The sequence below is a fragment of the Haliotis rubra genome, unplaced genomic scaffold (assembly GCF_003918875.1).
Source record: "Haliotis rubra isolate DU_JTF1 unplaced genomic scaffold, ASM391887v1 Scf200, whole genome shotgun sequence".
NCBI classification, from domain to species: Eukaryota; Metazoa; Mollusca; class Gastropoda; order Lepetellida; family Haliotidae; genus Haliotis; species Haliotis rubra.
In genome coordinates this window covers 1,529,169-1,554,973 of record NW_025766004.1, presented here as the reverse complement: position 1 = coordinate 1,554,973, position 25,805 = coordinate 1,529,169, and positions in this window count along the sequence as shown.

Genomic DNA, 25,805 nt, shown 5'->3' with positions numbered 1-25,805 from the left:
ATTTCTCCACGCATAATGCATGCTCGAAGCGCCCAATGTTCAAAGTACACAGCACAGGATTGAAAAAAAGTTCATTTCATACACTTCAGCATGTAGGGTAGGCTTTTTGAAACAGATAAGTTTTCAGATTTGATCTGAATGCTGAGTATGATGGTGTAGTTCTAAGAGTGTGGGGAAGGCTATTCCATTCCGTGGCTGCATAGAACACAAAGGATCTTTGGCCAAACCTGATGGTTCTGACTCTGGGTACACACAAGAGGTTGTGTGAAGCAGATCTGAGAGATCTTGCTGGTGTGTACATCTGGAGTAGCTCACAGAGATAATGAGGAGCAGCACCTGTTACACACTTATAGGTGGTGCACAGAACTTTAAAAGCAATTCTCTGACGGACAGGTAGCCAGTGCAAGTTCTGAAGCACAGGTGTGATATGGCTTTGGACATAGAATAACTACTCTTGCACAATTATTCTGGATCCGTTGAAGTTTTGAAACTAGCACTTGCGGAGCCCCGGCAAGTAAACTGTTACAATAGTCTAATCTAGACATTACAAGAGACAAAACAAGGATTAGCGTTGATTCTTTGGTCAGATAATTTCTTATTGCTCCTATATTTCTCACTTGAAGGGAACAGACTCGCATGAAATGATTGACTTGTTCCTCAAGATCCAGCTCAGGATCAAGGATGACTCCTAAGTCTTTCACTGATGATGACAGCGAAATAAGACTGCTTCCAACTTGAAGAGAGTGTAAATTACTTCGTGACCGGTTGAGCTTTGAACCAACGAGCATACATTCTGTTTTGTCGTCATTGAGCTTGAGCCTATTTTGGAGCATCCATGTCTTGATGTCTTGGCAACATTGTGTTGTCTTGGTTGCTGCTGATGTTGACTTAGCTGGTTCATAACATCAAGCCTTAATGACTACATCATTGGTGGACGTTGAAAAGGCATATGCCGGATATCAGAGAATGGTTTTCGATAACGTTTCATTACAAATCTGCAAGGAAACAATTACGAAAATCATAATTTCCTCTTCGAACTATAGAAGAAACATGCTTATATGTTTTTCTAACATATGCTGTCACCAGATCCAAATTGTATTCTATGCTCATGCATTGATGAAAAAATACATTGTGTTGACACGCAACCAGTGCAGTAAAAGTAATTATCATGTAAAGGTTATGTTACCTATTCCTAGACACATACTCTGCAAAATGCAGTTCCAAACATTGAATGTCCAATAACAAATTATGCTGAAATTATTGTTTTTGCCTATAGTTTTCAATGATTTTGGCCGGATATGAGCTGTATCAGCCGGTCTACATGATGAAGTGCAAACACTGATAACATGCATCGACATGTGGATATTTACATACGTTTCATTTCGTATTTGCTTCAATGTGAATATGCCATCCGAACCTTGATGCCAACTTGAGAAGAAATTAGGGATAGTAATATAATTGTCGGTGATATAATTTAAAATCTCTTTCGGTTTATGGACAAATTAAATCACGTGTTTAGCTCCAAGTTCAGAGGCCTGTTGTAATCTGTTTTAATTCAATTTCTAGCAATTCCCACTGCGCAATTTGACGCTTCTCTAGCTGATACAAGATCTAGTTGTAAACACCAGCAGCCAACAATTGGATTAATAAAGTTCAGAATGGTGTTTACCAGGACCGCAGTATTGAGTCCTGGAAACTGCACTCGGACCAGACATACACGTCTCTCGAATTAGAACATGCATTCATATCAAACATGACCATTGATCATACAATGTCTTTAAAGTAAATGTGAAAAAGAAACTGCAAATCATTTGGCAGTGCATCATAAACAGAACGGTTCACTCTCAAGTGGGGAAAAGCAATACGATGAATAATTCTAGTATGTTTCATAATATGTAATAAAGCGATGACTACACGTAGTATTAAACTCGTTCGTTGTACTTTTACGTATAGCAAATATACAAACGTATATTAGAAACAGCAAACCTGTAATACGCTTGCGAAAGGTTTGCAGAGAATATCATCTCTATTTAAGGACATAGGATATTTACGAATTCAGGTAATTATCTCTATGTAAGGACACTGTCAGTGTTTTAAAGTTATTTTCTTTTCTATATTTTTGTTATGAAATTATGTGTGACCAGGAAGGAAGATACACGAATAATGATCCTCTTCAACGTTCATAAAAAACATGTTTGAGCAACCAATTCGGCGTATATTGAAGGGAACTCAGGTATTAGGTTGGAAGTGATTTGTGTACGTTTTCGCAAGTCAAATCTCTCTTCAGCTGTTAATATCAGGAAATGGTTGTGAGATATCGGGACGAGGCATTCCTCAACAGTTGAATGCTTTTGTCTGCACTCGGCTCACACTGTCTTGATGCCTTCTCTACTCTCGTTCATATATTTAACTTCCAGTTCAAAGCAGTCATTTTAATGCTGAACTCAGTGTACTACTTTTTCAACAATTCTACTTTTAAAAGTCACTCCTCCTTGGTACAGCGTAAAGGCTGTCTTTTTATGTGTTGAATGTCTTGATCACTTATGCAGCTGAAGTGACTGATAATCCCTACTTAAATGTCGCAGTGTACTGCCAACTGACAGACACACGATCCTGTCAACTGAAGGAAAAGTTGTGATGAAAAGATCGATAGATGTGTTCAGTACATAACATATGCCAGCTAACACAGATGGAAAAGATAAATCTATTAAAACAGAGCAGTGCCTGAAAACTTGTGAACGTGTACTTTTGGATTTGAGCAAACAACATATTATATGGTAACAAGATTGTTTCAAAGAAATGTCAGGAAGAACATTTTTATTACTTTTGATTTGACCGACTTAACCTTATTCTATATCCAGTTGAGAAACGTCTTCACGGCGTGTGAAAGAGCGACAGCAATTACTGCCTCTTGACAACATATACGTCAGAGGTTTTCGATCACTTGGAAATTGGAAGATTTAGGATTAGAATTAGGCGGGAACGAAAATCACTCGTAGGTCACCTGTCTCGTTAAAGATGACATTTGACTGCAGGAACCAGACAAAGGAATTAAACTTTAAAAGTGGGATAATGTCTGTAGACTGCTACGCTAGGATAGTTAGCCACAGGTTTAGTTGACCTGGCCCGATAACTGCTTCAGGTTGTCCTGGTATCATACAACTAGTGCTACAAGCCCGGGATACCCTTGTTTCATACAGTCAGATAGTGTTGATATCGAGGTGAGTGTTGTGCGTTGATTTGGGAGATGAACTAATGAGTGGAGTGAGCTGAGTGGGCCAGTTAATAATCATGTAGCGTCAGCGACAATAGAAGCATAGGAATTACATTATGCGATGGAAGATATTCAAATATTGTTTTTGGTTTGGGTATAAAATCTGTCGGGTACACCAATGAAATCTTCAACGTGTTTTTTTTTTGTAACCTGGTACAAATGCGTGTTTGCAATCCCATACATTAACTTGGCATATAGTGAAGACATATAAATAAAGCGATGCCACATTGTTTGCGATAAATAACAACTGGAAACCAGTGGTAAGTAAAAGTAAATCGTCAATGAACATTGTGTAACAGTCCCTGTATGGATTATTCTTTTCATGAAAAAAACCCTGTTAGACATTATCCTATTTTGCCTTAAGGAAAAAGGGTCCTGTAATTCTAAAGGGCCCACTATTTGATATGAGCTTGAGAGTGTGTTGAAAGACATTTAAAGGGGTATTAGGACTGTCTTTGAAAACATGTTTTGGAAACAGTAACTATTCAGGTGCCACTTGCAGATATAACAGTTGTAATTCTGAGTAGTTAGTCGGCACATATAGCTATTGCAGTTGAAGATACTTGCTCACAGTTCGGGAGCCAAATATATGCATTATCATAACAAACGATACAGTACCACCTTAATGCCTATTAAGATGTTTCGCCTACTTTTGTACTGGTACAACTACAGGCTGCAGGCACGGGTGTGTTGTACTATACATCTACAAATGCATGCAAACCGTTGATTATGCACTGTAACCTTTTGTACATAGGCTCAGAACTTTCCAGCCACCCTTGTATGCACACGTATCATCCTACCACTGATAGTTTTCAAAAGTGAAACCTTATCTAACAATTGGTCATTTCGAATACACCATAATCCGAAGGAAGAATATTCTTTATTTAGTATCAGCTTGAAGACAAATTAGAAACATCTGTGATCTTAATCAACATTTCCAAACGAAAAGATATTTCATCACGCCATCACACAACCCGGAAGAACGGACTCATGAAGCTATGGAATTATATTCATAGATGACTCATGACTTTAAGCATTACAGCCTACATAGTAATATTAGCTGACAGATAAACTGGCATGCACTCTTCAGATATCATTGGTTATCATGACACTATGGCGTGTGTCAGCACAGTTTTCGTGAGATACAGTCTTAACAAGACGCAATAAAGGACCATTTTCTCATTTTCTCTCCACTATTTGCAATGCCCGAGCTTATAGGTGTATTAATCAAGCAGACAATGGTGGCATGTTCTCCATCGTAACCTTTGGAAGCAGGTTTATTTGTCCGTTGACGACAAGGGCCGTCTCTGGGCTTCAGTTAAGATCTATTTCACAGGCAAATTCAAGATAACAGATTCGATCTCGACCATAGCGTAATCACTTGTATTGACGCAATCTAATTTATCAGGAATTACTCAAATGATAGGCCAGGCACACGTCAAGACACTAAAATAATCTGAAGAATGTAGATTGAAGTAAAGGTCACTAATAATTACTTCCTCATTTTCAAAGATGAAACGAAGCTTTCTTTGAAGTACACCAACAAACTGCATATGAGACTTTGCCGTCGATAGAATACCCTTTTGCCATTTATAAACCTTCTGACCAATTTATCTCTTAGTGCTTATTATTTATAGGTTTTCGCAAACCCTCGTCACTTTTCCTTCAGCAAAATGCTTATGAACTTAAAAGGTGAAGAGAAAGCAGACTCGGTAGTGGATGGGGGTAGGGCATATGTTTTACGGGGTAGCTGGTATATGAATGAATGAGTGTGCCTAGGGAGGCGCATTGTATAGATGTTCTGGTTATTTCAAGGATGGTGAAAATTATGATTATTCCATGATTATTAACATCAAAGACGATAGTCATTGGATAAAAAGTGAACAAGGGATATTAATTTGCACATTTAATTCTATTTTGCCCATGTACTATCTCGGCTTGGATCAGTTATACACAATCTGACAAATACGTCGTCTATGGCCCTCTACCATTTGATATATTATATGAAATGTCATCATTTAGCCAATCTCGATTATTCGACGAAACAATTTCCATTTCGCGTAGATGGATAAAGTTCATGTGTCACTGAAAAATGTTACTGCCAGTATTATGTTATGATGTCTCGCAGATGGATTACAAGGAAGTGAGGTAATAGCTGATAGAACACTGAGGCCCTACACCCATTCCCCTTTGCTGTCAGCAAGACGCGATGTATAATAACAGTTTAATCAATTCCCTTCACAGTAACCTCCCAGATTTGACTGTTGACTTAGATATGACGACCGTTGTCTCTGAGAGAATTAGTGTCAATACCGGACTTCCCTAAGATCCTAGCAGAATTAATTGGTATAATACCGAGGTGACCTTATTGAACGATAGATGACGTTGGCGGGAGAGTCATGCCGTCTCCACTAACTCTACCTTCCTCCCGCGATAACTGGTCACACACTGGACACCTGGACTGGGCAGGAGATAAGGGATTATAGCCAGTGGTTAGTAAATATAGCAGGAAATTAGTTGGTTTGTACGTGTCTGTATCACACAAGTGCTCTTACTTTAATTAAGCCCACGACGTAGCTAAGTCAGTTAACCAGAGCAGTGTCATCTGAGGACAACTATACTGCTACTATTGACGTAGTCTCTTCAGATTTGAGTATCAATATCTGAAAGAATAGCTTGACAGCTGTCAACATTGACGGAGTATGTTTTGAAGGTCTTAATGACGATTGAGGGTGATGTCTAATGGCCCGGCAGCAGCCACTGGGGACTATCACGTGAATACTACTGATGTCTGCTCGGGTCAAGCCACACGTGAGCAGATCCTGAAATATCTCTTAAAGAAATGCCAGTTTACTTAACGTAAGACGAAGTATACACTCCAAAAAGAAACTTGACATGCTGTTTTGGGTGTTTACTTACTGAGTGCATATAACTGATTCAAACATGATATCATTGCTCAGTTACAGTAAAGTCATCACTTTACAAATTTCCAAAACATGATTATTCAGAAAGTGGTTAGTAAAACCATTTGGTCAGAGTAAAATGTCAGTATCTGGTGTGACCACCATGAGCATCGATAACAGCTTGACAGCGGTGACCCATAGAAGAAAGGAGATGCCGAATGCTGTCTTGGGGAATGCTTTGATACACGTGCTGAAGTGATGTGTGCAGTTCTTGTAGTGTTTGAGGTGGCGGATTACGCTGGCACAAGCGTCGATCAATAGTATCCCATAGATGTTCAATGGGGACAAATCCGGTGATCGAGAAGGCCAAGGTAACAAGTGGACATTGTTTTGCTGGAGGAAGACGTGTCAAACACGGGCAAAGTGAGGTCGAGCACTGTCATGCTCCAAAGATCACGTTGATGTAGAGAACGACGTGACGTTGAACTGGTCTTCTGGCAAAAAGTCTGGCTTTCCATAGCCAATTGCGCACTGTCTGGTCGGAGATTCGGAACAGTCCACGGATTTGGATTGTTGTGGATGAAGCGGCCGTGGTGTTTGAACGAAAATGCCTCAACCGGATGTAGCGATCCTGGGCGGCGGTGATAACTTTGTCATTAACACTCCCAGTATTTTTGTATCGGGTCCATAGGTTTGAGATGGTCTGTCTGGACACGCTGAAGTGGCTTGCCACATCATGCTGCGGTGTCCGTCCTTGTAAACGGCCGATGGCATTGTGTCGTTGAGCTTCTGTCAGTCTTTTCATTTTCTTGTTGTCTATGGTGGCGTAAAGCAATGCATGTGGAGTACCATTGATGTTGCTTTTTAAAGCCTACAGTCATAGGCTTCAGCTCAGGGTGATATACAATTTCATGATGCTCGTGCATTTCATGTAGGGTGCGTTTTAGCGATTCACTACAGACGTTAGTGTAACGTTACGTTTTTGTTAAACGTTTTTTTTTCAAACGTTTTGTCGTCGGCAACCATTCCCCCACATGCTGGGATTCAGCATGGATAGGTTTGTGTCAAATATTTTCCTAAAATTCAAATTTGTCCTATGTCAAGTTTCTCTTTTCGAAGAGTATTTATAAATCTATCGTTTCTTCACTCTATTTCTATCTCCTGTGGAACTCCATTTGAACCGGTCACAGAAGACGACGTAGACGCTAGTTAATCCAACACTGCAGACAAGCCCAGAAAGTTTTCACAGTTTGAGGCTCACGGTAATCAAAATTATTCATGTAAGAAGAAAGGAAGGTTTGATTGTCTGTTTATAGATTTTTCAAGGCCTTTGATACAGTTAATCATAAAATTCCTCTGTCAAGTCTGCAAAAGTAGGTGTTGGTGGTAACTTCTGTAACATTCTTGTATCAATGTATGGTAGGTTGTCGGCTTGTGTCAGAACATCTCATGGTCTTTCAAGTTATTTTGATTGTAGTATAAGTACTTGACAGGGTTGCATCCTCGGCCCTCAATTGTTTATTATCTTTATTAATCAGCTTATTAAAAGAATGGGGCAATTTGGTGGCCGTGGTGTATTTATTACACCTGATGTTAATAATCTATATGCTCTCATGTTTGCGGATGTTGTTTCCTCAGTCTTTGATACTGCTTTCCAGCTTCAGAAGAAGATTCATGGTCTTGAGAATTTTGTCAACTTACTGGTATGAAGGTCAATATTGATAAGACTAAAGTTCTTGTTTTGAGGAATAGTGGGCCCCTTAGACAGCATGAAAAGTGATTTCTTTATGGTCAAGGGCTGGAAGTTGTTTCATAAGGCTAGTATGGACTAAAGCTCAGACTACTCTTGCTTCTGAACCAATAAAACCTTTATGGTTAACTATAGATTCCAAAAACGGTAGGTTATTTGTCATGTGCGTATTTTTTCAAAATATTTGATGCTATGGTTAAACCTATTCTTTGTTACGGTTCAGATATTTGGGGTGTCATGCATTGTAATATCATTGAACAAATCCAGATAAAAACACGTAAATATTTCTTAAAGTCTAGCAACGATACTTGTAACAATATGGTTCTAGGTGAGTGTGGCAGATTCCCTCTTCAACGTACTTATACTACAGACGTGAGTGTAACGTTACGTTACGTTTTTGTTAAACGTTTTTTTTCAAACGTTTTGTCGTCGGCAACCATTCCCCCACATGCTGGGATTCAGCATGGATTGGTTTGTGTCAAATATTTTCCTAAAATTCAAATTTGTCCTATGTCAAGTTTCTCTTTTCGAAGAGTATTTATAAATCTATCGTTTCTTCACTCTATTTCTATCTCCTGTGGAACTCCATTTGAACCGGTCACAGAAGACGACGTAGACGCTAGTTAATCCAACACTGCAGACAAGCCCAGAAAGTTTTCACAGTTTGAGCCTCACAATAATGAAAATAACAATTTTTTCATTATCCTCGTCTTGTTTCGGGGTATGTCTTCAGTAAATGTTAAGTGGCTACTGATTTTCCTAAATTGCTGATTAATAGTTGCAATTAAATCACTATAATGTTAGACAACGTCTCCAAGCATTTGGCAGATGGAGAAATGAAAGAATTCTGTAGGCGTTTTAATCATTTTTTTCGTAGGTATGAGTTTTCAAATGGTACTCCTGTATACATAATTACCAATGACACAACAAAGTTTTATGAGTTAAGATCTTGGTTAGAATCATTGTTAAGGCTTGCTCTCTTGGTTGATGCTCTGGTGCAGACTCGATTGGTAACAAACAGCTGTGACATGACTAAAATCTGCATTATACCAACACCGAAAAATTAATTCTTGGTAACGCTCTGATGCAGTTGGGTTAGTGAGATTTTACGCCTCTTACAACAGTTAGTCAAGTAGGACAATGCCTCAAGCATACTATACATAATGATATGGTAACAACTTTAAATCTACACATGTCCATAACAGCCTTAAACCTACACACGAACAGATTCGTCTGTTACCCTCCGATGTACTATGATGCATCCATACAATGTTCTCTGGTATGTAAACGACTCTAACTGCTGTCCACATGTCAGTTAAGCTGTTCAGAATTGTCTGAACTGAAAACAGGTCTATAGAGCTACCAGGGTGCCCCAAGATGCCCCCAAGTCCGTTAGAGCCTAACGAACTGCGTATGTTTTATATAAGCATTCGACCACACAGAACAACCTACAAGTCGATGAATCTGATGGAGCGCACCGACTTGCCTTCACGCTGATACAGCTGTCCGTATGTTCATCTGGAGCTGAAAGTTACAAGCAGCAACACACCACGGCTCCTCACAGCTCTTGTGGACTCTCAACATTCAACAAATGTGTCTACCACTACATGCCCAAGGCCGCGCTACACAGTCCTTCTCGCCCGCTTAATCACGCCAATTAGTTCATCCGAGTTATCAGTGTTCGCACTTCATCGTGTCCACCAACCTGTCTCTCCACACAGCTCATACTCGGCTAAAATCAATGAAATCTGAAGATGAAAACAACAACAGTTTCAGCGTAGATTGCTTCTTGGTATTCCTTGTTAGCAATTTCTTCTTTTGGAAGTGTGTCTCGGTAGAGCTAGCTTAACTTTTACATGATAATTCCTTTTACTGTACTGACTGTGTGTGAGCGAAACGTATTTTGCAACAATTGATATACATAGAAAGCAAACTGTAATTCAGAGAGAAAATGCTGACTTCGATATTTTTGTCCTTGCAGATTTGTAATGAAACCTGATCTAAACTCATTCTCTCATATCAGGTACATTTCCTTCCATCAGTCCACTGTGAAACAGAGAAGGCTTGATGTCACGAGGGGTGTTTGAAAAGTTCTGAGCCTATCTTTGATGAAATGCGTTGAGGTAGTTGTTTTCTTATTGGTTTCCAACAGAAATCATGTTACGGATGCACTTACTGTACATCCTTCGTTAGCAGGCTCATAACCTTCTCCTCAGAGGAAGAGTATATGTTTATTAAGGCTCTTATGGAAAGGTGTAGGTTTAGGCTGTAACCTCCTCGACTAATTGTTGTAAGAGGTGTAAAATCTCCTACCCAGCAACATCAGAGCAACATCAAGAAATGATTCGTTTGGTTATTTGTTGTTTTACGCTTCAAATTTAGGCATATCTGTAGTCAAAGCGACATGTATTGAAGATATTTGTATAGATGTCTTAACAATGCAGCTCCATCCTGTCTCTCCAGTCTTGTCAGAGAGTACGTTCCAAATAGGATTCTTAGATCAGCCAATCAGTCGCTGCTCATCGTCCCAAATGCACGTCTGAAGACATACGGACATCGACGTTTTTCCTACTTGTCAGCTATCCTCCTGAACAATCTGGATGTGTCTCTCAAAGAATCCCCCTCGATAGCCAGCTTCCAGTCTAACTTAAAAACTTTCCTGTTCAGGAAGTACTATGACATATAAATGAACTCCTGTTGTAAATATGTATATAGTATGACCAGAAATTATTGAGAATTTTAGGAATATGTTTAATTGGATTTGTAGTATAAACAACCTAGACCAGCTATCAAGTGCTTGGTTTCATTCAAGAGAGACAACTCCGTTAATCCTTTTTCATTAGTTTCTGAAGAGTTATCCCCCTTTGTTTACTTGCTAGCAGACGACATTTTCAGTGATCCTCAGTATGGATGATTTAGAGAAGAGGAACTTGATTTTAGGGTATTAGAACAAGGACATCAGATCAGCTAAAGTGATTTCAAGTAGAACTGTTTGTCCACTGTTTATCGTGTTTTGAAAAATATTGCAAATGGATATGGCACTGAGCATCAGGGATGCGCAGGTAGGCCCAGAAAATTGACTGTCGGTGACAGGAGGCAGCTTGGTATTCTTGTTTCTAAAAACATACGAATGAGTTTAGAAAACTTAAGGCTGGATATGATTGATAGAGGAACTGTGGCTGTCTGTAAGGAGACAATTAGAACTGAGCTGCATGCAATGGGTTAGCAGAAAAGTCGAGGAATTCCTTCACCGATCATGAAACCTGAACAAAAAGAGCGAAGGTTGAACTGGTGCTTACAGCATAGAAATTTTAACTGGGACAATGTGATTTTCTCAGATGAAAGTTCTGTGTGGCTGTTTCCTAATACACTGAAATTCTGGACCAAACAAACTGAAAAACCTTTGTTTCAGCGCCCAAAGTACAGTCCGAAATTTAACGTGTGGGGTGGCATATCTGTGTTAGGGGCAACGCCCCCCTGTGTATTTGAAGGGAATATGAACAGTGAGCTGTACACAGATATTCTCGAGGGACATTTACTTCCATCTGCTTACGTGTTCTATGGAAAAAAAAAATTTCAGCAGGACAATGACCCAAAACATCGTTCAAAGCATTCACAGGCCTGGTTTCGGACCCAAAATATGACATTATTAGATTGGCCAAGTTATAGCCCTGACCTAAATCCAATAGAAATGTTTGGGGACTTATGAAGGAAAGTGTCAATAAGAAAAATCTGACAAATATTGCTGAAATGAAAGAAGAGGTGGTCTGATATTGGGACAGCATGGACCACGACTTTCTAACTTCTTTGATCAGTAGTATGCCCCGCCGCATAGAAGCCTGCATTGCTGCCCATGGTGACTTGACAAAATACTAACTGTTCACCTGTCTTTGAATCTGGAGTTATGTTCTTCTAATATTCACATTTAATACGTGAGTAATGAGTGAAAAATTTAAATTCTCAATAATTTCTGGTTGTACGTATATGTCAGCGCTATGAGCAACCACTTTGTGATTATAGGGCGCTATATAAATGGACTTATTATTATTATTATTATTTACAGATTAAAAAATTGTATGCAGCAGAGAGGGTTCGGGTGATCCTGGCACAGTCAGGCTGGTAAGGCTCATCATCAGCTCAGGGCCCTTGCCCCCTCTACACGCAGCCCAGACAGCGAATGGGACTTCTCCCAGGAAACGCTGCCTAGTCGAACCCACCAAGAACTTTCCGGAGAATATGAAGGCTCCCCAACACTGCAGCCTTCTGCATTACCCAGAGTGTCAGAAGGGCTGTACTCCCGGTGGAGAACCCGGACACTCTCCTGATCTGCGCCAAGAGATCAGGAGGTACCAAACCAAGGGCACCGAGAACAATGGGGAGCCTGACGACAGTGTACTTGGGATGCAAGCGAGACATTTCAAAGGCGAGGTCCGCATATTTATCATGCTTTTCCTTAATCTTGCCAATCACATTGGTGTCAAAAAGGGACAGAAAATTCAATGATATAAATAAATTCATTGGCTTTATCAAAAAGGACAAGATCAGGTTTGTTAGCTGGAATTCTTCTGAGGCTGTATATGGGCCTATTCCACAGAAGTTTGAAAGCATCATTTTCCATGACGCCCTGGACATGTTCAGGGTCGTACCATGGATGGACCTCGGAGTCAAAGCCACAGGCATGTCGGAGACGGTAGTAAAAGTAGCGAGCCATGCCATCATGTCGTTTAAGATATGCTGTTTGTGCCAAGGAAGGGCATCCACTGGCAAGGTGTTGGACAGTCTCTGTAAATTCATTGCAAAGTCGACATTTCATGTTAATATTCTCTTTAAGAATCACATTTAGGCGATTACGAGTGGGAAGTGACTGGTCCTGAGCAGCAAAAAGGAAGCCCTCAGTTTCACATTTAAGACCAGCCGACTTCATCCAGGCGAAGGAGTCGGAGGGATTGCTATTCTGTTCAACACACTGCATGTACACACGATGCAATGGCTTCTCAGAAAGCTTCTCCACAAAAGACCGACTCTGGGCAGACTTGGTAAAGGACTTCACCTGGTCTACTCCCATCGCTGTACCGTCCAGCAGTACATTGCCTTCAACAAAGTCAACCTCAAATTTCAGATTCTGTCCAACAACCTTGGCACGCTTAAAATAGCTGTGGAATTCCTTGCTTTCATCATGAGTCTTCACATGCATCACCAGAGGATCATCCGATAAATAAATATGTGCAAAAGTACACAATAAAATTCTATCATGAAGAGCCTCCACATTAATCAAACCCCGACCTCCCGAATTGATTGGCATGTATAAACGGTTAAGAGAGGAACGAGGGTGGTGGGCTCTGTTATCAGACATGATCCTTCTGGTCAGACGGTCAAGACTCTTGATGTCTTGTTTTGTCCAATCAACTACTCCAAAGGAATAGGAGAGGACTGGCACAGCAAAAGTATTGGTGGCTTTGACCTTGTTACGAGCATTTAACTCTGAGCTCCAGATTTTCTTTAAACGAGATTTATACTCGGCCCGAAGTTTGTCTTGAATCTGGGCATTCTGGAGCTTGTCTCGAACTTGCATTCCAAGATAGGTGTAGGCCTGATCTTCCACAAGATGCTCAATAACTCCTCCCCCTTGTAACCTGACCGATCCATCATTCTTATTATTATTATTATTATTATTATTATTATTATTATATTTGGAATCATATGACTCAGTGTAAGATATAACTATCGAAGATCAAAGACGACACAACAAATTGTAATCGAATTAGTCGAATAAATATTTGAGAAAACACCAAAGAGCGTCCGAGAGCAAAGTTACATATGATATCTTCTCACGCATGTGATGTTCCAGGCTGGCGTCAAAGTAATGTCGTTTAGTGTCAATGTACTTATTTCAAGGGCACATACATCCGTGTTCGTGTTGCTGATCTTTTCTAATTCGTTCATACAAGAGAGTAATCTGTCCACTCACACCGTCTATGGGATAGCTTCATCATTAATTCTGGACATAAATACCGTGGAAGGATCTATTCCCGAAAACATTCATATAATACTATGTCAGTGTCGGTAGCAGTAGTCTAGACAACCGACTGCGATAGAAATCAAACATCAAAAAGCATCTCAGATGGCATTATTATTACTCGGAAGTGCTAGGTTAGATAATAACTCCGTGTACAGGATATAGATTTCTACTCAGGAAGTCAGGATACTTCCCGAGGGAGGACGAACCTGATTGGCACCTATGGAATAACACCAGAGGGAAATATTACCTTCATACATTTCACAATGTCAAGGGAGAGGAAATAACTTTGAGAAAGTGTTTATTTTGAATCTTTGATCAGAGTTTGATACACATACAGTGTTTCAATATGGAAAGTTGGGTTGAAAGGATGTTGCGTCGCGATCAAGATGACTACTGCATTTTTAGAGGGTCATGCGTTCGCTTATTTGTGTGTGGCAGCTTGTACTGCGTGGGCGAATGCCATGCCTTAATGCCATGCCACGGTAACATAAGGTATCACCTTTTAACTATTTGAATATGACGTGTCTGGGTATCGAATCCCCGATCTTTCGGTCTCCGGGGGATAGTTTGTCCACCAGACAACGTACTTATTGTTGTAGTACTGTTCAATCCAACTAACTCACTCACTCTACAAAAAGTGGAATATATGTTTATATAAAGGTAACATCTCTTCAGTTTGCCTACATGTGTATCTCGACTTATACATGTCAAACGTATGTCATTGTAAATTAGTTTGGCTAACCCTAGTCTCTGAAAATGTATAATTTTGATAGGAAAATACAACTCATTTTAAATTGAAAAGGAGACCAGAGAGGTTTGAGACTTTCTTCATTTAGGAGTTTTCATGACAGAAAAGCTTGGTGGAAGGGAAAATAATCAGGGACTGTGAGACAGACTACATATTAGCTGAGCACATCAGTATTAAACATGAACATGGCTCTTGGGCTGACAAACCAAAGAACAGTTTGCCGTTAATCCGGGATTTGAATCCTCGACCATCGGATCCTAGCACGCCCAAGGGAGACTACTCTGAGCGATTTACGACGTCTAAACTGACTTGGGCTTCTGGCACAACTGTTATACCACACTGCCGATCAGATGCTTTCTTTGTCTTATACAAATATAAATGTTACGGCGACCTTTCGTTCGCTGCGCAATTCCTTGGGATTTGTTTGGTATGGAGCATAGATAATTTGAAATATAATTCATTCATAACACATAAGTACGAGAGCTTCTGTTAATTTGAAAGACCTGTCCACCCATTATGATAGAAGAAATCAGAATAGTTGAACAGCTTGGGGGAAAACTATGGATAATCGTCAGCATGTTGAAAGGTGTTTACTTTCAGATCTGTAAAGAATTAAATGCATTCCTGAAAACATTCATTGATCTAGAACGTGGGCTACGTTGTTTAAATTGCAGATGTTAAGAAAGCTTGTATGTGCGTAGCGGTATTATTCAGGCAAATAGATTCATTTGTACTTTAATGCACGGGAATTTCAAAGGAATGTGTCAACAGTGATTGCATAACTACAAAGGAGTTGTCAGTGTGTTGAAAGAACCGCAGATACACCGACTAAATAAAGTGAGTCCTTTGGACAATGGTAGGTGAATATGGTTTATTGCGTATTCTTCCAGTTATGTCACGTCGATGAAAACGAAATCGAATCTGGACCCAAGATGACAAATACATTAAGCAACAATCGTTGTCTCAAGGATACACTCTAACAGTCAAATAATAGATAGCGCCCATTTTCATAAGCTCCTAAAACACGCGTGGGGTTCTGGACACCTATTCTGAGCAGAGATTCCCACGGGAAGATAGGCATGACTTATTGGACACCTGTTCCCTGAGTTGGGATCACCGCTGGAAGACAGATCTGAACCTAAATCACATATGGAAAACGAGCATTGGCAACTGGCTACCCGAGTCGTGCTCTTCACGGAAGACAAATACAGGGTACCTGCACATAATCTGACCTGCAGTTTCTTCTGCAATTCAAATGATAGCATGTTACCTGGAAAACAAAACGTCTTAAGGTATTTGTTCGATAGAAATAATATTAAATATTTTAATACCGAAACCAACACGAGTGACAAAAGCTCACGCAGCCTGCAACAGCTGCAACAGCTTTAGAAAACACTGTAGTAATGTCAGTCAGACCATTAGTGATCATAAAGTCACCTTTGTTATCATCAGTACCAGCGTGCTGTCAAGTATCGTGGATGTATGGTGTTATGGTAAAGACTGACTGATTGACTGACTGAGTTTTGTTTTACGCCGCTTTTAGCAACATTCCAGCAACATCACGGCGGGGGACACCAGAAATGGGCTTCACATATTGTGCCCATGTGGGGATTCGAACCCGGGTCTTCGGCGTGACGAGCCAACGCTTTAACCACTAGGCTACCCCACCGCCCCTATGGTAAAGAAGATTATACACAGCTCAATGTGCTCATAAGTAATACTGATTGGAAAACCAATTTACAAAATCCTGAAAATACCAATGAACCGTGCAATATAGTTTATCTTTGCTTAGAGCAATACATGAAGAAATACCTACCTACTAAGACAGTAACCATACGTCCCAATAATAAACCATGGTACAATTCAGAACGTAGAAGAAAACCAACAAAAAGGGACCCCTTGAGGAAAGAGGCATTGAGGACTAAAAGGGATCAAGAAATGTCGGCATGTCGAAAGTTGATTGGATGGTTGTTTAACGCCGCACTCAGCAATATTCCACCGATATGGCGGCGGTCTGTAAATAATCGAATCTGGACCAGACAATCCAGTGATTAACAGCATGTGCATGGAATGTACGTAATTGTTTTATGGCAAAGGGAAAGCTGATATAGCCAACAAATATTATAGGTCTACTTATAATACATTATAAACATGACCTTACTTTGAATCATGAACGTCAAGTCTCTTAAACGGGGGCGGTGGGGTAGCCAAGTGGTTCAAGCGTTCACTCATCATTCCGAAGATCCGGGTTCGATTAGCCACATGGGTACAATGTGTGAAGCCAATTTCTGGTGTCCCCAGCAGTGGTATTGCTGTAATATTGCTAAAAGCGGCGCAAAACCAAACTCACTCACTAGTCTCTAAAATACAATGACGGAAACAGATATATCTGATGCAAATAAGATCTCCGTGTCAACAAGGCGTGTGGGACAGACAGAATAAGCCACAAGTTACTGACAAATATTGGAGATTCAGTCATAAAACCATTGTTTAAGAAATCACTGTCAACTGGTCTCTATCCCTCCATGTGAAAAGAGGCAATTCTCATGCCGCTTCACAAGGAAACAGAATACTTGCGTGTCGCCTCCGTCCAATATCGCTAATTAGTCGTGTTGGCAGGATATTTGAAAGGGTGGTTCTTCAGTGTATGTCTGATTATTTTCTTGAAAATAAGCTATTGTTTAAACATCAGTCAGGCTTCAAGCGCGGACATTCTACAGTTCATAAGCGGATTGGACACTATCATAATGTTTGCTATGCTTTAGATAAACGAGAGGATTATTTCATGATATTCTGTGATGTGTCAAAGGCTTTTGATCGTGTATGGCAAGCAGGACTGTTCTGGAACTACAAATATATGGTATACAAGGTAACTTATTAAAGTGGCTAAAAAAACTATTTATCCCAGAGACATCAAAATGTAACATTAAATGAGGCATTGTCCTTTCCTCAATATTTGACGGCTGGTGTGCCTCAAGGCTCGGTCCTTTGGCCTTTTCTATTTATTACATATGTAAATGGTATTGCGGATCGTCTTGACGGAAGATTGTTTGCAGATGACATTTATCTTTATTACTTCCTCCACTGAGAATCATATTATATAAACCACTTTGAACCGAAATTTTGATTATTTAAGGTGGGCTACAACTAGGCAAAACAGAAGCGGTACTGTTTACTCAGAAACAAGCCACTTCAAACTTGAGAGTCATATTTGATTCTAAAGAAATACATTCACTTCAGCGAAAATGTACAGTTGTTTCACACTGCCCATATATTAATCAGACCCAAAGACTTAAATAAATGTGAAACTGTTTCCAGCTGGGGAGGTTGAGTAGCCCAGTGGTAAAAGCGTCGAACGCCGAAGACTCGGGTTCGATTTCCCACATGGGTACTATGTGTGAAGCCCATGCCTGGTGTTCCCCGCCGTGATATTGCTGGGATATTGCTAAAAGCGGCATAAAACCCAAATCACTCACTCACTCATCCACCCACCCATCAACTCACCCACTCACTCACTCACTCACTCACTCAATGTTTCCTGCCATACATCTCTGTTTATTTTTGCTTTAATACATTTCCGTCCTTGTATACATTCCAAATTGTAATGTTACATACTCATTCTCTTTGCATATACACTGTCCTGTCACATTTTGGTTATTATGATAGTATATAAAGCAAATCATGTTAAAGTATTTCTTTTCGGGAGAGCGTTACCTAAGTCGTGAAACCTTGTGCTCAATCCATATTCTTCTAAATAAATTATGTTTAAATCAATAAAAAACCCTCAGATGTTATCTTGACCATGCGCGCAATATGAGATGCAGCTGGACGTTGGTGTTGGATGATGTCCTGTCCTAATTAATTGCTCACAGTCCTTTCACTAATTGGGATGCTGCGAGCTGTCAAAGTTGCAATCTACAATTATAAGAGTAAACCAGACGGCTATGTCTGTCGACAGTGGTGTTATAAGCGGACGTCAACAAAATGGCCCGTCTCTGGTCCGAGTCTGTTGTACACTGCGAAATACATGACAGTGTTTACTGCAGATCTGCTTTGGTATCATTCATTTGCTTAGTCGGATTCTTGAGTGAGTGAGTTGAGCTAAACTTGCTTGATCAGCATTTTCGTTAAAACGAACCTCAAGTAAATTCAAGTCATATGTCAGGAAGAAAATGTCAAAATATTCAGATGCCATTAAGTGATGAATCACACTGTTATATTGTAACAACAGCTCCCAATCCACAAATTTGTGAGTGAGTGCGTTAAGTTTGTTATTTAACGCCGCACTCAGCAATATTCCAGCTATATGGCGGCGGTCTGTAAATAATCAAGTCTGGACCAGATAGGGATCAACCGCATGAGCATCAATCTACGCAATAGGGATACGATGGCATGTGTCAACCCAGTCAGCGAGCCTGACCACCCGACCCCGTTAGTCGCCTCTTACAACAAGCATGGGTTACTGAAGATCAATTCTAACCCTGACATTGACGGGTCCACACATTTGTACAGCCATTACAAGACACAACATTGACATAGAGTCAATAATGAAGCATACGACTAGAGAAACGTTTCGGTGTAGATCCTTACACCGTTGTCTACACTGTGAGCATATGACGGTGTGAGGATCCACAACGTCACTCACTGCAATCAACAAGAAGTTGTTATCCATAAAGCCGTATACTTCATTAATGACTCACAAATCTGCAGAATACTGATCAAGCAATTTGAAACGGAGGCGTTGTCAAATTTACTGAGAATAACCGATGTGAGTAAATGAAATAGCTTTGGTTTTACGCTGATTGGACACTATCATATCAATATCATGTCGTGGGAGGAAGGCTCAAAGTGATCGTTCTTTCTCCATGATTCACTGAGCTCATACATATATGCATTCAGGGTCTGTCGGCCTCGGTGGACCGGGGGAAGGTTATGTTCCCAGCAGACGCGTCATATCACAAGAGTTAGTGGACTGTGGTATCAATGTCTTGGGGCGGCATGAAAAACTGTAGAACTCTCCGTACTTTACAAATAGACACACACAATACTTTTGTTGGACGCGTTGTAAATCCTGAAACACTTCATTGAGTGTCTCGTCCGCCTTCCAGTGAGTGACTCACTGACTGTTTCACTAACTTACTGACAAGGTATTTGACTTACTCACAAACGAGTAACTCATGCTTGTCGCAAGAGGCGACTAACGGGATCGGGTGGTCAGGCTCGATGACTTGGTTGACACATGTCATCTTATCCCAGTTGTGTAGATCGATGCTCATGATGTTGATCACTGGATTGTCTGGTCCAGACTAGATTATTTACAGACCGCCGCCATATAGCCGGAATATTGCTGAGTGCGGCGTTAAACAACAAACCAACCAACTATTTACGCTTGCAGTGGAGATCATGTTGGTTGTAGCAGATGGAGATGATAATGAAATATAAAGATGCTCAAGGTTTAGATGTAAACAGGACAAAGGAAACTTCGTTAGAAAAGTTACATTATTTATGTTACCCTTTAGATTTCAAATGCCAACATATGTTTCATTAACCCGAACCCCTACACACATCGATATTTTCATTACCTGTCAGATACTTGACTTGTACATCTTGAGAGACTTGATGGTACATTCAGGAAGGGGGTTGATGGTGGAAAGGGGAGTTAGGGACCACGGAACAGTGGAGGTATCGTACAGTAGGTTCATCGGGACATGGGCGATAGACAATGGTTAATTAGCAATAGCTGAAGGAACATTGTGTTGGGCGGCATGGTGAAAAGAGATTGAGGGATGGCGCACTGCGATAGTCGGGGGATTGGGGTTGGAGATTCTGACACTGACTTACAATATCATTAAGTACTGGTTTGCCAAAGGAGAACAGAACAAGGAAAATTGTATATCGATCATTATTATTGGATTAGACCAGAAGCAATTTTACCAGGCACTTATTAGCGTGATAGACCTGGGGGGTGCAACTCTAAGGCAGTTCACATCTGGTTCAAGAGTGATTGAGACCAAAGAACCAAACATACATAGCTAGTACTTGTTACAGAAGAGAAGTTTTCTAATAGAAGTTGGCATTTAAGGACTACACTACCTATCAAAATTCCTTTCCACGTGTCGAGAAATAGTTTTGCGATACGATAAGTTGCGGGAAACTGATTCGAAATGTGTACGGTCTAAGTCGTAAGTTCAACATGTCGCTGGTTCTGCAGAGTTATATCCCTTTTCCGCTAAAAGATCCGCAACTTATGGGTTCGAATCTACAATTCTGTTTAAATTATGATCACTGTGTATAAGTATATATATACATACATGAACCTGTGATCTGAAGAACAATAACAAATGACACCTTGAGTCAGTTTGATCTGAACTGGTATAATTTAACTAAATCCGCTCAGCCACTCCATTTAGCATTCATAAAACAATACTCAACACGAAGGTACTAACAGCTGAACATAGCAACATTTGAACCACAATTGAAATAAACCTTATGCTAACCCAATTCAGCAGGAAGTGGAACAAGGGTATTGATTAAGAATCTCGTTTACACTGTAATTAATCACATTAACAACCATTAATTGACCCTGAGGAAGGATCTGTATACATGTGTAGTTATTCACAAGTAGCGTTCATTCAAACACACCATAACCCCCTGATCCTTCAGTCTGCTAGATTGTAAGTGAACGCCGGAATGGCTGGTCAGGGACCTCTTGCAGCAACGTCCTGAAATCCTCGTGTAGTCTCAACACTGACAACGATCTTCTTACAGGGGCACTAGGTGCCTGGGTCATTCACAGGTGGCGCACCCTCGACACGCTTATAGCGGTGAAGTGGCGGTAGTAGGGTTGTTTTGAAGTAGTAATTGTACTAGTTGAGGCGAAAATAGTAACTGGAGATTGTGGTAATGATGTTGTTGTAGTAATTGGAGATATAGTGGTGATAATTGTGATAATTGTGGTGGTTGTAGTAGTTGTAGTGCTACTAGAGAACGGTAACAGTGCAGTATTAATGGAATACCTTAATGTGGTTGCATTAGTTCATCCATATATTAGTATACACAAAACGCCAAAAAAACGTTACCCTCCTTCCTTAACGACGGAGGTACCTATCTTTAGCTGTCGTTGTGATGCGTGGACGTCCACTTCTTGGTCTGTTTACCGTGATCCCAGTCTGTCTGAAGCCCTGAAAAAGTCTTATAACCGTAATACGGTGGCATCCGAGGGCGTTGACAACAACATTGTATGTCGACCCCATCTGCACCATCCTAATGGCTATTTCTCTCTCTTCATCTGTTAATCGTGGCATATTTCTCGTACTTGTGTATCATATCATGCATTCTAGGCTCTCGTCATACCCTATAGAATCATTCTAATTGTGAAATGGATGCAAATACTGCTTGAATATTGCTGCGTTTTGGCGATTGATATTGCTATGTGTAAACAGAAAATGGAAAAATGTTACTATGCAAGCACAAATGTTAACAAAGATACTTTTAGATGTTCCTATACCTTTTTTCACAATATCAAAGACACGTTTTATTTGTTTTCACTAATGCAAATCAGCAGAAAAGACTGAAATCATAGGAATTATTACTTTACAATTTTCACACTCTACAACAGTTGTTTGTTGTTTTAACAGTTTAAAATGGTTTATCATCGTCCCAAAGCAGAATTTTATTTCAACCTTTCTTTTGGGACATCAAAATCACTGTTATTGGTTAATTTCGGATTTGGCGAATTTAGGACAATTTAACTTTTCTGAAAAAGATGCTTTTCACCTATCACAGTGTTTTATTTCAACCTTTTTTGGGGACATCAAAATCACTGTTATTGGTTAATTTCGGATTTGGCGAATTTAGGACAATTTAACTTTTCTGAAAAAGATGCTTTTCACCTATCACAGTGTTTTATTTCAACCTTTTTTTGGGACATCAAAATCACTGTTATTGGTTAATTTCGGATTTGGCGAATTTAGGACAATTTAACTTTTCTGAAAAAGATGCTTTTCACCTAAATATGAATGCACTTGTGAATTCTTGTTCGTGATTTGCATAAAGCGGTGTTGTTAAGCTTTCTTGTCAACTAATACCTTCAAACATATCTTTGATAGTTTTCAGTAATTCATAAAGGTAGGAGGGTAACGTTTCTTTTGGCGTTTTGTGTATTGATATGGAACACGTAGCTGTAACGGAAATGGAAATCAGCTCAGGGCCTTTGCCCTCTCTACACGCATCCCAGACAGCTAATGGGACTTCTTCCCTTAAACACTGCCTAGTCGAACCCACCAAGAACTTTCCGGAGAATATGTAGACTTCCAAACACTGCAGCCTTCTGCATTACCCAGAGTGTCAGAAGGGCTGTGCTCCCGATGGAGAACCCGGGCACTCTCCTGATCTGCACCAAGAGATCAGGAGGTACCAAACCAAGGGCACCGAGGACAATGGGGAGCCTGACGACAGTGTACTTGGGATGCAAGCGTGACATTTCAAAGGCGAGGTCCGCATATTTATCATGCTTTTCCCGAGTCTTGCCAATCACGTTGTTGTCAAAAGGGACAGAAAATTCAATGATATAAATAAATTCATTAGCTTTATCAAACAGGACAAGATCAGGTCTGTTGGCTGGAATTCTTCACAGGCTGTATATGGGCCTATTCCAAAGAAGTTTGAAAGCATCTTTATTATTATTATTATTAGTAGTAGTAGTAGTAGTAGTAATAGTAGTAGCAGAAATAGTAGTAGCTGCATTAACAGTGTAGTGGTAGCATTGGTGTAGTAGTAGTAGTAGTAGTAGTAGTAGTAACAGCAGCAATAGTAGTAGTTGTAGTAATAGTAGTAGCAAGTAGTAGTAGTAGCAATAGTAGTAGCACTAGTAGTAGTAGTTGCAGTGGTAGTAGTAGTAGTAGTAGTAGTAGTAGTAGTAGTATCAGCAGCAATAGTAGCAATAGTAGTAGTAGTAGCAGTAGTAGTAGTAGTTGCAGTGGTAGTGTAGCGGTAGCATTTGTGTTGTCATAGTGGAAGCAACAGCAGCAGCAGTGTAGTAGTAGTAGAAGTAGCAAGTAGTAGTAGTAGCAACAGCAGCAGCAGTGTAGTAGTAGAAGTAGCAAGTGAAGTAGCAGCAGCAGTGTAGTAGTAGTAGTAGAAGTAACAAGTAGTAGCAGTAGCAGCAGCAGTGTAGTAGTAGAAGTAGCAAGTAGTAGCAGCAGTGTAGTAGTAGTAGAAGTAGCAAGTAGTAGCAGTAGCAGCAGCAGTGTAGTAGTAGTAGAAGTTGCAAGTAGTAGCAGCAGCAGTGAAGTAGTAGTAGAAGTTGCAAGTAGTAGCAGTAGCAACAGCAGTAGCAGTGTAGTAGTAGAAGTAGCAAGTAGTAGCAGCAGCAGTGTAGTAGTAGTAGAAGTAGCAAGTAGTAGTAGTAGCAGCAGCAGCAGTGTAGTAGTAGAAGTAGCAAGTAGTAGTAGTAGCAGCAGCAGTGTGAGTAGTAGAGTAGAAGTAAGTAGTAGTAGCAGGCAACAGCAGCAGCAGTGTGGTAGTAGTAGAAGTGGCAAGTAGTAGCAGTAGCAGCAGCAGTGTAGTAGTAGAAGTAAATGCAAGTAGTAGCAGTGAGCAGCAGTGTGGTAGTAGTAGTAGTAGTAAGTAACAAGTAGTAGCAGTAGCAGCAGCAGTGTGGTAGTAGTAGAAGTAGCAAGTAGTAGCAGCAGCAGTGTAGTAGTAGTAGTAGAAGTAACAAGTAGTAGCAGTAGCAGCAGCAGTGTAGTAGTAGAAGTAGCAAGTAGCAGTAGCAGCAGTGTGGTAGTGAGTAGGAAGTAGTAAGTGGCAGCAGTAGCAGCAGCAGAGTAGTAGTAGTAGAAGTAGCAAGTAGTAGCAGCAGCAGTGTAGTAGTAGTAGAAGTAGCAAGTAGTAGTAGTAGTAACAGCAGCAGCAGTGTAGTAGTAGAAGTAGCAAGTAGTAGTAGTAGCAGCAGCAGTGTAGTAGTAGTAGAAGTAGCAAGTAGTAGCAGCAGTGTAGTAGTAGTAGTAGAAGTAACAAGTAGTAGTAACAGCAGCAGCAGTGTGGTAGTAGTAGAAGTAGCAAGTAGTAGTAGTAGCAGCAGCAGTGTAGTAGTAGTAGAAGTAGCAAGTAGTAGTAGTAGCAGCAGCAGTGTAGTAGTAGTAGTGTAGTAGTAGTAGAAGCAAGCAAAGCAGCAACAGCAGCAGTGTAGTAGTGAGTAGAGTAGCAGTGAGTAGTGGCAGTGCAGCAGCAGCAGTAGTAGTAGTAGAAGTAGCAAGTAGTGGCAGCAGCAGCAGTGAGTGGTAGTAGTAGTAGCAAGTAGTAGTGGTAGTAGTAGTAACAGCAGTAGCAGCAGCAGTGCAGTAGTAGTAGTAGAAGTAGCAAGTAGTAGCAGCAGCAGTGTAGTAGTAGTAGAAGTAGCAAGTAGTAGCAGTAGCAGCAGCAGTGTAGTAGTAGTAGAAGTTGCAAGTAGTAGCAGTAGCAACAGCAGCAGCAGTGTAGTAGTAGAGAAGTAGCAAGTAGTAGTAGCAGCAGCAGTGTAGTAGTAGTAGAAGTAGCAAGTAGTAGCAGCAGCAACAGCAGTGTAGTAGTAGTAGAAGTAGCAAGTAGTAGCAGCAGCAGCAGCAGTGTAGTAGTAGCAGAAGTAGCAAGCAGTAGCAGTAGCAGCAGCAGTGTAGTAGTAGTAGAAGTAGCAAGTAGTAGCAGCAGCAGCAGTGTAGTAGTAGTAGAAGTAGCAAGTAGTAGCAACAGCAGTGTAGTAGTAGTAGAAGTAGCAAGTAGTAGCAACAGCAGCAGTGTAGTAGTAGTAGAAGTAGCAAGTAGTAGCAGCAGCAGCAGTGTAGTAGTAATAGAAGAAGTAGCAAGTAGTAGCAGTAGCAGCAGCAGCAGTAGTCATGGTCATGGTAGGAACGGTAATGGTACTTGGACCAATAGTAGAAGCCGTTACTATTTTGTGGTGTGTTGTAGTCGCGAAGGTAGTAGTAGTCGTAATATCAACTGTATGCTTGCCCACGTTACCAGCAGAAGCATTGGTCATAGTGTCAACAGTAGCCATGGTAACATTACCTGTCATGACTTGTGCCACTACCATCAGCTGTGACAGCCACAACGTCGACAAAAGAAGTCATTGA